The sequence below is a fragment of the Meriones unguiculatus genome, chromosome 3, assembly GCF_030254825.1.
Source record: "Meriones unguiculatus strain TT.TT164.6M chromosome 3, Bangor_MerUng_6.1, whole genome shotgun sequence".
Taxonomy (NCBI): Eukaryota; Metazoa; Chordata; class Mammalia; order Rodentia; family Muridae; genus Meriones; species Meriones unguiculatus.
In genome coordinates, this window is record NC_083351.1 from 153,589,996 (window position 1) to 153,605,151 (window position 15,156).

Sequence of the window (15,156 nt, forward strand, 5' to 3'; positions counted from 1 at the left end):
TGTGGCCTAGCAAGGCTGCTCCTCCCTCAGGGTGTGGGAGGGGAGGTAAAGGAGCCAGTCATTGAATTCATGTCAGAAATATTCCCTGTTCCTCTTACTAGGGAAAAACCACTTGGATACTGAGCTACTATGGGCTACATCTGAGCAGAGGTTTTGGTTATATCCATACATGGTGCTTGGTTGGAGAAACCATCTCAGAGAGGACTCCCGTGCCCTGATATATTTTGTCCTTGTGGAGCTCCTGTCCTCTCCCGGTCGTACTAACTCCCCCTTTTATCATATGATTCCCTGCTCTCTGCCCAAGGTTTGGTTATGAGTCTCAGCATCTGCTTTGATACACTGCTAGGTAGAGTCTTTCAGAAGCCCTCTGCAGTAGGCTCCTGTCCTATTTCTTGTTTTCTCTTACTTCCCATGTCTATCCCTTTTGTCTTTCTAATTGAGGATTGATCATCTTACCCTGGGTCCTCTTTCTTGTTTTTCTTCTTTAGGTGCAAATATTTTAGTATATTTATCCTATCTTATAGGACTATATAAGTGAGTATATACCATGTGTGTCTTTTTGCTCCTGGGATACCTCACTCAGGGTGATCTTTTCTAGATCCTGCGATTTGCCTGCAAATTTCATGATTTCCTTGTTTTTACTTGCTGAGTAATATTCCATAGTGTAAAAGTACCACAATTTCTTTATCCATTCCTCAACTCAGGGACATCTGGGTTGTTTTCAGGTACTGGCTATTACAAATAAAGCTGCTACAAACATGGTTGAGCAAATGTCCTTGCTGTATAGTTTAGCATATTTTGGATACATGCCTAGGAGTGGTATAGCTGGATCTTGAGGAAGTACTATTCCTATTTGTCTGAGAAAGTGCCAGATTGATTTCCAAAGTGGGTGTACCAGTTTACATTCCCATCAGCAATGGAGGAGGGTTCCCAATTCTCCACAACCTCTCCAGCATGTGTTGTCACTTGAGTTTTTAACCTTTGCCATTCTGATTGGTGTCGTTTTGATTTGTATGTCTCTGATGGCTGAGGACATTGAACATCTCTTTAGGTGTTTTTCTCCCATTCTATATTCCTCTACAGAGACTTTTCTGTTTAGCTCCGTACCCCATCCTTTAATTGGATTGCTTGATTTATTGCTTTTTAATTTCTTTAGTTCTTTATATGTTCTGGTATCAGCCCTCTGTCAGATATAGGGTTGGTGAAGATCTTTTCCCAGTCTGTAGGCTATCGTTTTGTTCTGATGACAATGTCTTTTGCTTTACAGAAGCTTTTGAGTTTCATGAGGTCCCATTTATCAATTGTTGCTGCAAGAGCCTGTGCTGTTCGTCTTTTGTTCAGGAAGTTGTCTCCTGTGCCAATGAGTTCCAAGTGCTACCCTACTTTCTCTTCTAACCTATTTAGTGTATCTGTAACTGAATAAGGACTGTGGTAGGAAGCTTTCAGAAATAGCCTTCTCTAATGTCTCATAATTCTCACCCACTTAAGACATTTATTTTCTTGAGTCTCTTCTTTAGTTTAAATCAATAAACCAACACAGTGGAAGTCATCATATAGCTCCCATTGCTTGGTCAAGAAAATGCTGGATTTGATCTCTTGTCAGAATACTTACTTATTTCTACCTGGGATTTCATGCTTTAACGGAGTGGGTTCTTATACTATAAAAGTCCATTTGGCAATAAAGTATTAGCAGATGGTCTAAAACCAACATTGAAACCACTAGACACATAATACGATTGATCTCTCTATCCAGGTAGGTGCTGAGATGACAGATGCTGAGCCAATACATTGAATTCAGCCAGTAAGAGCCCCCAAAGTCAAGAATCAACAGAAGGTGTGTACATACATTTGATGCCAGCTCTGAAAAAGAAGTGGGTGTTTTGGGACCTGTAATTTTTATATTTCTAATGCAGAAAATAATAATAAACAGAATATTAAATATAAATTATACCAAAATGCCATACAAGAATTGATCTGATAACATTAGTTTAAATTACCCTCAAAATTAATAATAATAATAATAAAAGCAATAATGTTTTCTGATTTGCTCTTTTGCTTTTTTGTAATTTGTTTGGTAGTTTTTCTTTTGTTCCTTTCTGTCTTCCTTTACAATTCTTTTTTTTTTTTAAAGTAGAAAATATGATTTCTTGAGAAGAAAAACTTGCTGTGTTGAACATGATTATGCGAGGTGATTTCAGATCAATTTTACCATAATTCACATGTAGCCCCTTTCACACAGTGTGTCTGTCAATCATCTTGCTCAGCTTTGAACTAGTATAACAAAATATATCAAATTCCTAAATCAATAGTAAGCTCAGATAGTAACATATTTCAGAGGATTCTCACTTGGTCTGTTGTTTTAGAATATGCTCATGTAGTCCGTCTTTGTAGGAAGGGGTGGAAGAGTAAGTAGTGCTGGCTGGGAAGCAAATGGTTACACAGACATGGGTTACCTTCAAGGCCCACTCCCAAGGACAAGACCTTTCTAGAAAGTGCCACTCTCTAAAGGTTGCACTGTATTCTGGTAGAGTCACTGGCAGGGAACAAAACTTACCATATGTAAAAAAAAAATCAGAGGAACAGCCGAGATCCAAACGTAGTTCATAACATAAGAAGAGAAATTACTTGTAAGTTACCATATTGCAATATGTATAATAAAGCTTCATCATAGCAATTTGTATTTCCTAAGGCTGTAAAGAAAAATTTCCAAACATATAAACCTAACACCTAGAATAGAAAACTTGACTTTTATAAAATTTAATAGCCATCTGCAGCTGGGATAAATCCTGTGCTAGAAGTTGCCCTTGGGTTTTGCTGGACCAGTGAGCACTAATGAATTTCGACCCCTCAGGCAATTTACATCCCAGTGTATTTTTGGTGTTTCCTAGTTACAAAAAAGGCTATCTTACTTATAGCTTTGGCCCACACCTATCATAATTATAGCAAAAGAAATTGACATTAATCACAAAAATTTTAAATATGCCTGGTATATAATTTCAATATAAAATATTAAAATTTATAAATCATTTGAACTCTTTAAAATATTTCCAGCACTTAGAATAACTCACCTGTTATTTAGTTTAAAAACTGTGAAATTTATGTTTGCATAGCTTCGTGAAGATAGCCCGTATAAATAAATTTCATATTTAAATATACATTATTTGGGAAAACATATCTTCACAATACTCAATCTTTTATCATTATTTCCCTTTTGGTTTGTTCATCTTTAGGATCACATGTAATTATACTATTTTTCTCTTTCTTCCAAATCTTTCCCTATAACCTTAGAACCTCTTTTCAGTTTAATTCATGGACTTTTTTCATGAATTGTTATTGTAGATAGAATACTAAATAGAATACTAAATATAACCTGTTGAGTCCAAGTAATGTTACTTATACGTACTGAAACTTTTATTTTAACATTTAAAAAAGTTGTCCTGTTTTTAGATAACAACATAAGTTTAGGTCAAGTTTTATTAATTTCCATATCAAATTAGACGGGTCACAAGAGAAAGATCCACATGGTTTTACAGAGGACGGAGGATTCAACATCAGCTGAAGGTCGCACCATCTTTCAGGCTGGGGTCCAGGACTGAGTTTAAAGGATAAAGCAGAAATGTCAGATGAGCATCAAGTCATTCTCCTTTTAATCATGCCCAACAGGGTTAAAGCTTCTCTTGCCGCTGTGATTTTCTTTCTATGATGGGCTGCATCCCACTATGAAAGAAAATTAGTCCTTTCTCTTCTAGGTTGACTTTTGTCAGTTGGCTCATCGTAGAGATAAACATGTTTTAGATAGATAGATAGATAGATAGATAGATAGATAGATAGATAGATAGATAGATAGACAGATAGATAGATTCTACATTTTTTTTTCTTTTGGTGATGGTATTTCACTGTATAGCTGTGGCTGGAGGAACTTACTCTGGGGATCAGCTGTTCTCAAAAATGGCCTTTGTCCCTGACTCTGCTTTTTGAGTTCTGAAGTTAACATTTTGTACCATCAAAATCAGCCTTGATTCTAAAATTTTGTTCTTTACTTTAAAGACATTTTTCAAAAAATCTGAAATCATATAACCTGTGATAGCAGTCAGAATATTTGATTATAATTTTATATTCATTCTTACTTTTTTAGTTAGCCCTATGTTTATTAAGCTGTGAGAAAGACTGCATGTCTGTATACACACACACACACACACACATATATATATATATATAGAGAGAGAGAGAGTGTGTACATGGTTTGTATGTGTGCTTAACATGTTCTGATTAGTTATTTTGTTATGTTCATACAAAAATGGATGCAGTATGTACTTAAAATAGACAATATTCTCAACTGAAGCAGAAAATTCTATTAAGGTACAACTGTCTTAATTACAACTCTGTATAAATTTAATTTTAGTCTTTTCAGGGTGGCATAGCAAAACAGACTGGATGGATCAAAAAAACAAAAGCGTATTTCAGGGCATTCCAGAAGCTATGAGTCTAACATCATGGTGCTGTATTTTTAACCCTCATTTCTCAGAGGTCAGTTAATGCTACAAAGAAAATAAAAGTTAAACAGGCACCATAAAACATTACTATTTTAAGCTATTCATTATATGATGGCACAATTCATTATATTGACTTCTTTAAATATATTCTACGAGTAGGAAGGTGCCATTGCCACTTTCCAAGATATATGAAATAAATGAGGTGTTATGAAGGGCCTTATGCCCTAATTCTAATATCCTTTCTTCTCAAGAATGTATTTCAGGGAACTGGAAAAGGCTCATAACTTTCCAGGATAAAAACCAAACCTATTTTAGAAGCGAACTGGGTTGCTGCTCATGCCAGGAAAACACCATTTCATTCTACTGCCTTTCAGCTCTTTGATACTTAGAAAAGAGGAAGCAGTGTTAATATAAGTAGAAATAAATGTACCATAAATAAGGAAATTCTCATTGGAGATCTAAAAATCTGTGTAATATTAGGGTACTGAAATATGAGTGATTAATATAGGAACTTAAAATTATCAAGATTACAAAAGAGTGAGCAGGTCTAAAAGTTAGAATAAATATTCTACTAGAGTTTAAAAATATGAGTTATTTCAATAAAAGGAACTGCGAAAAATAACCACATTTCAAAAAATTTGTCGAAATCTAAGCCCTATGTTTACCGAAACAAGTAAAGATGGCCTTGCATATATGAACATTAGTTCTAACATTCATTCAAGAGTAAATACTTGACATGAGATGGAAAATTCTGTAGATGTAATTGCTGTCTTGGAGGCTTACTGGTTAATAATCTCATCCTTTGTTGTTTTTCTGAACTCTTGCTGGATTTTTCAGTCAGCAGCTCTGGTTTAAAGTACATCATCAAGTTGACTGATTAAAACTGGCTCCTCTCAGCTTCTGACTGAATTTCTCTGTTTGGCTTTAAAATAACTCTAGCAATCTATTTTAATTTTCTGGCTCCTTCTCATTCCCTGGCTTGTTCTGTCTTCACCTATGTCTATCTTGCTTGCGTATATATTTAATTTTCATTATCTAATCAACAGTTAATTGACATGTAGGTTGCTATGCTATGGCTATTGTGAATATAGTAGGAATGAATATAAATGATCATAAATCTCTAGGGTAAGGTATATAGTCTTTTGGATATAAACCAAAATGTACTATTGCTGGATCATCTGGTATATCCATGTCTAACATGTTGAGGTGAACTTTAAAAGGGACTTTTAAAATGGCTACTCCAGTTTTTGCTCCCAACAGCAATGAAGAACAAATGTCTTTGTGAGACACACATCTAGGCATTTTCTGCCATTTTGTTGTTCTGTTCTTTTTACTTTTCTTTTTAATTTCAGCCTTTATTATTGAAATACAATAAAATGGCAGAGCAGTTTTAATTTTTTTTCTGGTGTCTAAAGAGGTTGAATATTTTTAAAAAGTTAAGGACATTTGCTCAACCATGTGAGTAGCAGCTTTATTTGTAATAGTCAGAAGCTGGAAACAACCCAGATGACCCTCAACTGAACAATGGTTGCAGAAACTGTGGTACATCTATACAATGGAGTATTACTCAGCAATGAAAAATAAGGAAATCATAAAATTTGCAGGTAAATGGTGGGACCTAGAAAGGATCATCCTGAGTGAGTTGTCCCAGAAGCAAAAAGACACACATGGTATATACTCACTCATATAGACATACAACATAGGACAAACCCACTAAATTCTGTGCATCTAAAGAAACTAAGCAAAAGAGAGGACCCTAACTAAAACTGTCAATCCCCATCCTGAAAGGCAAAGAGGATGGACATCAGAAGAAGAAGAAGAAAACAGGAAACAACCTAGGAACTTTCTACAGAGGGCTTCTGAAAGCCAGAAGAAGAAAACAGGAAACAAACTAGGAACCTAGCACAGAGGGCCTCTGAAAGCCTCTGCCTTACAGACTATCAAAGTAGATGCTGAGCTTGATAGTCAACTGTTGGGCAGAGTGAATGGAATTTTATGTAAGAAGTGGGAAATAGTAAGAGCTGGAGAGGACAGGGTCTCCACAAGGAGAGCAACAAAACAAGAAAATTTGAACACAGGGAACTTCCCAGAGACTCATACTCCAACCAAGGACTATTCATGGAGATAACCTAGAACCCCTGCACAGATGTAGCCCATGGCAGTTCGGTGTCCAAGTGGGTTACATAGTAATGGGAAGACGGACTTCCTCAGACATAATCTGATTGGCCTGTTCTTTGATCACCTCCCCCTGATGGGGGAGCAGCCTTACCAGGCCACAGTAGAGGACAATGCAGCCACTTTTGATGTGAACTGATAGACTAAGATCAGAAAGGAGAGGAGAACCTCCCCTATCAGTGGACTTGGGGAGGGGCATTCATGAAGAAGGGGGTGGGAGGTTGGGATCGGGAGGGGAGGAGGAAGGGGCTTATGGGGGGATATAAAATGAATAAAGTGAAATTAATAAAATAAAATGAATTGAATAACATAGAAAAAATAAATAATGATAAAAAATAAAATGTTAAGTAATTTTTAAAATTTTTCTCTTTATTAATTACACTTTATTCACTTTGTATCCTCCCTGTGGTTCCCTCCCTCCTCCTGTCCCAATCCCTCCCTTCCTCCACCCTCTGCATGCATGCCTCTCCCCAAGTCCACTATAGGGGAGGTCTCCTTTTCCTTCCTTCTGATCCTAGTCAATTAGGTCTCATCAAGAGTAGCTAAGTTGTCTTCTTCTGTGGCCTGGTAATGCTGCTTTCCCCTTTGGGGGAGGTAATTAAAGAGTAGGCCAATCAGTTGATGTCAGAAGCAGTCCCTGTTCCTATTACAATGGAACCCACTTGGATACTGAACTGCCATGGGCTACATCTGTGCAGGGGTCTTAGGTTATCTCCACGCTTGGTCCTTGGTTGGAGTATCAGTCTCAGGAAAGACCCCTCTGCTCAGATTTTTTGGTTCTGTTGCTCTCCTTGTGGAGTTCCTGTTCTCTCCAGATCTTACTGTTTCCCACTTCTTTCCTAAGATTCCCTGCAATCTGCTCAAAGGTTGCCCATAAGTCTCAGCATCTGCATTGATGGTCTGCAGAGCAGAGCCTTTCAGAAGTCCCCTGTGTCACTTTTGACTTGTTCATTCTTTTCTCCTTCTTCTGATGTCCAGCCTCTTTGCCTTTCTGGATAGGAACTGAGCATTTTAGCAAGAGTCCTCCCTCTTGATTAGTTTCTTTAGGTGTACAGGTTTTAGTAGGTTTATCCTATATATGTCTATATGAGTGAGTATATACTGTGTGCATCTTTCTGCTTCTGGGATAGCTTACTTAGGATGATCTTTTTCAGATTCCACCATTTACCTGCAAATTTCATGATTTCCTTGGTTTTTATTGCTGAGTAATAGTCCATTGTATAGATGTACCACAATTTCTGTATCCATTCCTACACTGAGGGGCATCTGGCTGATTCCAGCTTCTGGCTATTACAAATAAGGCTGCTACAAATATGGGTGAGCAAATGTCCTTATTGTGTACTTGAGCCTCTCTTGGGTATATGTCTAGGAGTGGTATAGCTGGATATTGCGGAAGTAACTGTGATTTTTATTTTTAATTTTTAATAATATTATTTCATTATTTTCTCCTTTTGCTCTCTTTCAAATTCACAGCCAATATTCTCATTAATTGTTTTTATGTATATTTCTAAATATAACCTGCTTAATCTGTATGTTGGTTGGATACACGTTTTCAGGGCTGACCATTTGGTATTGGATATGCTCTTACCACAGGCAAACTGGTTCTTCCTCTATCAGCACTGCCTAGTTTCTTGTAGTTGTTGGTATACAGTTGTAGCCTTCTGGGCTTTCCCATGTAGCTTAACATGTCTACTGGTGTCATCCCTGTTCACCTAATACTTAAACACTCATGTTTGTAAGGTGTCATGGGTATAGGTTCTGACATTAATAGGAGATACAATTTCATAGTAAATTCCCTAATACTATGGTTCTTACAGTATTTATTTCCCATTTTATGAACGTTATCTGAGCCTTAGGTATGGGATTGTTGTTGTTGTAATGTGGAAATACTTGACAATTTCAAGAATTCATGTCTATCATTAAACATATGATAATTTTTTTTTCTAGAAAATCCTATTTCAGGTTGTAGCTTCAGAACCCTTTGTCTGTTTCTTTCTGTGTCTTTATGTCTGTCTGTCTCTCTCCACCTCCCCTTCTCTTTCTCTCACATACATACATAAATACATATACATTTGCATAGTGGCTGTAAACATAATGTAAATCAGTTCTTGAGAATATTTTGCATCTTTCTTAAATGAGCAAACTGAATACTAGTCTTTGCTTCTTCAGAAACATTTCCTCACAGAAATTACACCAGTTACTGAATTCTTTACACAGATAATATTAACACAAACAAATGATTGTCTTTGTATAAGCTGCTCTAAGAGTCATTAGGGTTTGTCATAGAAATGATGGATGGAACTCTGAGGTTAGGATATCAATTTTGCTAGACTCTGAAGACTCTCCTAATAAGTCAGACCTGGGCTAGGATTTTGTCGTGGGAACTGAGAAAAGATGAGCAGGAAAAACAGTAATTTAACACACATCTGACTCATTTTATTTATGACTCAGTTATATGTATCTCTGCTGCACATGTTCTTTTCTCATTAATTTTCATTCTCATGGTATAAAAGCAAGATAAATTTTTGAATCAATATGATTGCTTGCTATTCTTTATTTACTTCTGCATATGCTTCTATAGCCAAATATTTTTTGAAATATAAAAAACAGTAGAAATGGAAAAAATTTTTTAAATGTTGCATTAAATAGTCGATCGGTTTGCACATAGTCTATTTCCTCAAGTCTATCAATCAGAAAATCATTAATTTTTCTTTATTCAGATATTTAACAAATAAAACTAAACATCAACAATTAAAAACTGACATTCTCTCAATGGTATGTTTAATTTTTAAAAAGATATTATAGTATATACCTAAGTAAAATGAAATGTTACTTTTATAGGTTTCAATGTGCTTGTAGTGATTTAAAGATTTTACAATTCATAAAGAAGCCCCGAGTTAAAAAAAAAATCTCAGAAGCACAAAACTAACTCAGAGTTATTAAATTTGACAAAGAAATTTATATTATCTTATAGAACATTATCTTTCTACAGGGATTCTGCTTCTTAAGAGTTTGTTATTGTTACTCTAGTGGACTCTGCATCTCAGCTCTCGAGAGGCAGACACATAATGATAAGTGTTGAAGGTCATCCTGGACATCAGAGTGCATATTGAGCCTAGTCTGGGCTACATGAGACACTGCCTTAAAAAGGAGTCTACTCGTGAGAATACCCTACTGATATTCTTGTACAGAAACGTTCTTTAATGCTTATTAAATTTCTTAATCTGATGTATCATAATCTACTGAGAAACCACACACAGTATGATATCGTCAGTGTTGTAAGAAATGATGGAGGGTAGTATCCCCTTAAATCATTGTTTCTGTGAGAGACATGCTGTTACACTATTGTGAAACCAAGTAACAGTCTTTTAGAAATTTAAATTCCACGAGAATAATGTCAGATGTAGAATTTATTTTTTCTAGGTTATGTCCATACATGGTCCTTGGTTGAATGTCAGTCTCAGAAAAGACCCTGTGCCCAGATATATTTGGTCCTTGTGGAGCTCCTATCCTTTCCCCATCAGACTAACTCCCCTTCTTTCTTATGATTCCCTGTACTCTGCCAAAGGTTTGGTCATGAGTCTTTGCTTTGAAAACACTGCTAGTTAGAGTCTTTCAGATGCGCTCAGTAGACTCCTGTCATACGTTCAATGCACATCCCATCTGTCTTTCTAAATGAGGATTGATCATCTTACCCCATGTCCGCTCAATTGATTATCTTTTTTAGGTGTATAGATTTCATTATGTTTATCATATCTTATAGGTCTATATAAGTGAGTATATCCCATGTTTGTCTTTCTCCTTCTGGGATATTTCACTCAGAATGAAAGCAAAGACTCATGACTAAACCTTTGGCAGAGTACAGGGAATCATAAGAAAGAAGGGGAGTTAGTCTGATGGAGAGAGGATAGGAGCTCCACAAGGACCAAATATATCTGGGCACAGGGTCTTTTCTGAGACTGACATTCAACCAAGGACCATGTATGGATATAACCTAGAACCTCCACTCAGATGTAGCCTGTGGTAGCTCAGTAACCAATTGGTTTCCCAAAGTGAGGGGAACAGGGACTATTTCTAACAGGAACTCGATGACTGGCTCTTTGGTCTCCCCACCCCCGAAGGGAGGAGCAGTCCTGTTAGGCCACAGAGGAGGGCTTTGCAGCCAGTCCTGAAGATACCTGATAAAACAGGATCAGATGAATGGGGAGGAGGTCCCCCCCATCAGTGGACTTGGAAAGGGGCACGGTGGAGATGTGGGAGGGAGGGAGGGAGGGACTGGGAGGGAATGAGGGATCGGGACACGGCTGGGATACAGAGTTAATAAAATGTAACTGATAAAAAAAAAATAAAATAAAAAAAAAAAAAGAATTTATTTTTTGTACTTTCACAACGTTTTGTTCAATTTTAAAAGAAAACCCAGGGTTAAAATACCACAGTGCTTCAAACGGTAACCCATGCAGTTTACATAACTAATTCAATATAACATGAACTGACTTTCATTATATTGATATTCCTTTTTATTATAAATAATAAAGCAGAAATTTTTATACCCTTTTATTACTGTTGACATTAAAGTTTAATAAAGACACAATAAATCATACACCTAAACAGATATTCATGTTTTTAAAACAGTATTGTATAGTTACTGTAATGGACAGCCTGTTTTAACTGGCTTTTGCGTCCCACTTCATTTATTTTTCATAATACAAATATATGAACAAAACTGATATTCACTTGCAGTCTTTAAAACACAAGCCATAGGATATAAGATAGATTTAAGACAAATTCTCCTATGATGTTTTTATCAAAATATGTTTGTTATTTATTGAATAATAAAATCGAATATAGTTACAAACTGCTGAAAGATCTTTATTACTTCTTGACTCAAAATACAGGTGACACATTTGCATACAAGAAAAAATTTCTAAGGAAGTGTCTAAAGAGAATGCTTAGCAGTTGAAAGTACTTGCTAGTTTTTCCCAAAGAACCAAGGTCAATCCTAACAATTAAATACAGTGGCAGACAAACACTGATAACTCAAAGGGAGCAAATGACAGTTTCTAACCTCTGTCATTACACATGTGTGAAGTTCTTATTAATGCACATATATACCAAAAATAGAATTTATCTTTAAAAATTAAATGAAAAAGAAATTTAAAATGTTTGCCAAGACACATATCTAAACATAGTAAAGGCAATGTACAACAAGCTTATAGCCAACATTAAACTAAATCAAGAGAAACTTAAAGCAATCCCACTGAAATCAGGGACAAGGCAAGGCTGCCAACTTTCTCCATATCTCTTCAACATAGTTCTGGCAGTGCTTGCTAGAGCAATAAGAGAGTTGAAGGAGATCAAGGGGATACAAATTGGAAAGGAAGAAGTCAAATTATCACTATTTGCAGATGATATGATAGTATACGTGAGTGACCCCAAAACTCTACCAGGCAACTCCTACAGCTGATAAACACCTTCAGCAAAGTGGCTGGATACAAAATTAACACTAAAAAATCAGTAGCCCTCCTGTATACAAAAGACAAAAGGGCTGATAAAGAAATTAGGGAAACAACACCCTTCACAATAGCCACAAATGATATAAAGTACCTTGGAGTAACCCTAACCAAGCAAGTCAAAGACTTGTATGAAAAAAACTTCAAGTCTCTGAAGAAAGAATTAGAAGAAGATATCAGAAGATGGAAAGATCTCCCATGCTCATGGCTTGGCAGGATTAACATAGTAAAAATGGCCATTTTACCAAAAGCAATCTGTAGATTCAATGCAATTCCAATCAAATTACCAACACAATTCTTTACAGAACTGGAAAGAAAAATTCTCAACTTCATGTGGAATAACAAGAAACCTAGAATTGCTAAAACAATCCTCTACAATGAAAGAGCTTCTGGAGGTGTCTCCATTCCTGATCTTAAGCTATACTATAGAGCAACAGTAATAAGAACTACATGGTACTGGCACAGTAACAGAATGGTGGATCAATGGAACCAAACAGAAGACTCAGAAATAAACCCACAAACTTATGGACACCTGATCTTTGACAAAGATGCCAAAACCATACAATTGGAAAAATATAGCATCTTCAATAAGTGGTGCTGGTCTAACTGGATGTCTACATGTAGAAAAATGCAAATAGATCCATACTTATCACCCTGCACAAAACTAAAGTCCAAGTGGACCAAAGACCTCAACATAAAACCAGACACATTAAATCGGTTAGAAGAAAAAGTGGGGTAAACAGATGTTTTGAAAGTGCAAAAAATTAACAATTTAGAAGTATTAAAAATAATAAATTTAAACATTTTGGAATTATTTGATTTTTTTCCTATAGCAATTATTTTAAGTTTGATATATTTAATCCTGATATAGCCTAAAATTTAAATTTCTGATTTTTAATAAAAAATACTCCATGGAAAAGAATAGGTATGCACATATGTAACATATATTTCACATATTTGCACATATATAATTGTACTTTTTAAATAACAGAATAAAGTAAAACTTCTGACAGAGAAAGCAATTCTTCACTTATTGAAGACTTTGACAATATTAGGGGAAACTTCATTAAGTAAAATAAGAGTATCTATCTCTTTTCTCTAAAGTTGTTGTCTTCTTATACTTTGGTATTCTTGACCTGCAGAGGGGAATAGGGGTTGAGAGGAAGAGAGGTTGGGACTGGGAGGACACGAGGGAGGGGGCCACAGCCAGTGTACAAAGTGAATAAATTATAATAAATAATAAATAACTTAATTAATTAATCCTTAAAGCCATATGGAAACAGACAGAAGAAGGAAAGAAAAAGCAGAGGAAGATAGAAGAAAGGATGGAAGGAAAAAGAAAGGGAGGAAATAACAAAGGAAAAAAGCAAACAAGAAAGGAAGGAAATAAGGAAGAAAACAGTGAGGAAGGGAGAAAAAGAAGTTGGGAGGGAAGTCAAGCATTCTCTGAAAATAATCAAAGTATAAAATTATCTTTAAAGGCATTCAAAGTAGTTTTAAAAATTATGATTATCATTAGCTGATTCAGTATGAATCAAATGATTACATTGATTATACTAAAATTTTGCTTTGAATCCAATTAGTATCATAGCTTCATTTTTTACTTTGCTTTATTGATTACAGTGGACACTTTTGTTTCAGTCAAAATTTACATAGGGTATTGAAGAAGCTGCTGAGACTCATAGCCAAACCTTGGGCAGAGTATAGGGAATCATATCAAAGAATGGGGAGATAAAAGACCTGGAGGGGACAGGACTTCCATAAGGAGAGCAACAGAACCAAAAAATCTGGGCAGGGGAGTCTTTTCTGAGACTGATACTCCAACCAAGAACTATGCAAGGAAATGACCTAGAACACCTGCACATAGTAGCCCATGGAACCTCAGTATCCAAGTTGGTATCCTAGTAAGGGGAACAGGGACTGTCTCTGACATGAACTCAGCAGCTAGCACTTTCATCACCTCTCCCTGAGGAGGAGAAGCATTACCAGACCGCAGAGGAAGACAATGCAGCCAGTCCTGATGACAGATGATAGGCTAGGGTCATATGGAAGGGTAGGAGGACCTCTCCTATCAGTGGACTTGGGGAGGGGTATGGAAAGAAAAGAAGCAGGGAGGGTGGGGTTGGCAGGGGACAAGTGAGGGGGCTATAGCTGGTATAAAAAATGAATAAATTGTAATTATAAAAAATAAATTTATTAGAAATCTTACATACTATTTCTAAATGGATAGCATTTAAAGCTTACCAAAGTTCATAGTTCATTTTTTATTGTGCTAAGAAGCAAATATAATACTTGAAATTATTAACTTGCATAATGTTTTTTTACCAATAGAAGTTCTCAAAATATTCTTGGAGATGTTCCTTAAAAGGGTGATTAAGTAAAAATAAGGTGTGATACATTCAATGTGTAATAATACATGTATTGACAAATCATTTTTAATTAAATTTTTAATTTTTAATATTAGTTGCAGTTTATTTACTTTGTATCCCAGCTGCAGCCCCCTCCCTCATTCGTTCCCATTCCTACCCTCCCTCCCTCATCTCCTCCCTGTCCCTTTCCAAGTCCACTGATAGGGGAGGACCTCCTCCCTTTCATCTGACCCTAGCTTATCAGGTATCTTCAGGACTGGCTGCAATGTCCTCCTCTGTGGCCTAGCAAGGCTGCTTCTCCCTTGGTTGGGTGGAGATCAAAGAGCCAGCCATTGAGTTCATGTCAAAAATAGTCCCTGTTACCCTTACTAGGGAACCCACTTGGATACTGAGCTACCATGGTCTACATTGGAGCAGGGGTATATCATAGTAAACCAAATTTATTTATGTACTTATTGTATACTAAAATGTAACATAAAATAATTATATAAAATTAAAATGAAGTGTCCTATATTTATATGTTTACCCCATTTCAAGTGAGGAAAAATCTGTTGAGACTAAAAATACCTTTATTTTATTGACGGTGCCATGACTTTTTGTGTCCATGTT